At 31.5% G+C, this 1,289-nt stretch overlaps 1 protein-coding gene across 1 annotated transcript in view; it reads left to right on the forward strand.

Annotated features, from left to right (window-relative positions):
- LOC107608769 (premnaspirodiene oxygenase-like) overlaps positions 1 to 1,289 on the forward strand; it is a 22,966-nt gene that overhangs the window by 3,198 nt on the left and 18,479 nt on the right. The window lies entirely within an intron of this gene.

The following is a 1,289-nucleotide window of genomic DNA, read 5'->3' on the forward strand; positions in this document are numbered from 1 at the left end:
CGTATGAAATACGTATAAAAGCAATCCACTTTGGGACGTTAGTTGTTATTAAATATTAATACGTTCGTTCCGGTTCTCTGCCTTGAACGGTCCTAACTTCGGACTAGATCAGTGTAAAGTCCGGTTTTTCAGTTTTTCGATCGAACCAGTCGATTCGATCCGATTTTTATAACTATGGGTTCTGCAACTCTCTAACGGTAAAAATATTTTCTATCCATGCCAATTTTCCCTCGTACTGGATCAGATTATCTATAGCTGAGCTCAGCTATACAAATCAAAGTCTCTTCTGTTATGTTATAGTCTGGCTGCTCTCTGAAAAGTCCAAAATGAAGTAGTATTCGAAGATAAGTGGAGAATTCTTCAAGAGATAGTAGAAAGAATGTCAAAAGCCAATGAAAATTTCTAAAAAATCTGTATGGATCAGAATCCAGAGTTTAATTTCACTCACCAACCACTCTTGAGACTTTAAGTGCTGAGAAGTGGGAATGCCCACCATCCAATCTGTGGAAAATTAATGTCTATGCAGGTAAAAGAGGAGAAGGATCAATTATGAAATAGGGGCAGTTATCCGGAATTGGTGTGAAAGGATTGCTGTAACGGTCACGTAGAATATGAAATTGTCACTCCTACTCTTTGAAGCTGAAGCTTATATGTGTGCAATGGATCTTAAACTAGTCTATGAATATTGTCTTTTTGAAGTAATCCTGGAACATGATAATGATAATATTTAGGTGATCAATGCTCTAAATAATAAGAAACATGGCAGAAATTATTTTGGTAACTTTATTGCTAATTGTTTTCATTATTCTAGCTTTTTTAGATCAATTTCGTTTTCTTATGTCAAGAGATCTAGTAATAGGATAACACATGAATTGGCTCAATTAGTTTTACCAATCCAAATTCAATGTAGATAGAAGAAGCACCTCTTTACATTTGTAATTTGGCCCTATTTAATATTATGAGTCCTATTTATGAATAATAATTACCTATTTCATCTCTCAAAAAAAAAAAAATTTGATGACAATAAATATATTTTTTTGGCAATAAAGAGCCGTCCCTAAGAATAACAAAACTAACCAAATGTGAGCTATGTACAACTGTGATTTTTGACTTGCAATGGATAAATTTAGTTGGGTTTGGCATCACATGAGCTAATATAATTAGAAAAAGTATAGATAGATAATAAAAATATTAAATAATATAAATAATAAATATGTCAGATATTTAATTTAATAGATATGTAGATGATTTAGTTTATTATTTTTAGTTAGATAACTATTTTTTTATTC

The sequence above is a fragment of the Arachis ipaensis genome, chromosome B07 (assembly GCF_000816755.2).
Source record: "Arachis ipaensis cultivar K30076 chromosome B07, Araip1.1, whole genome shotgun sequence".
NCBI classification, from domain to species: Eukaryota; Viridiplantae; Streptophyta; class Magnoliopsida; order Fabales; family Fabaceae; genus Arachis; species Arachis ipaensis.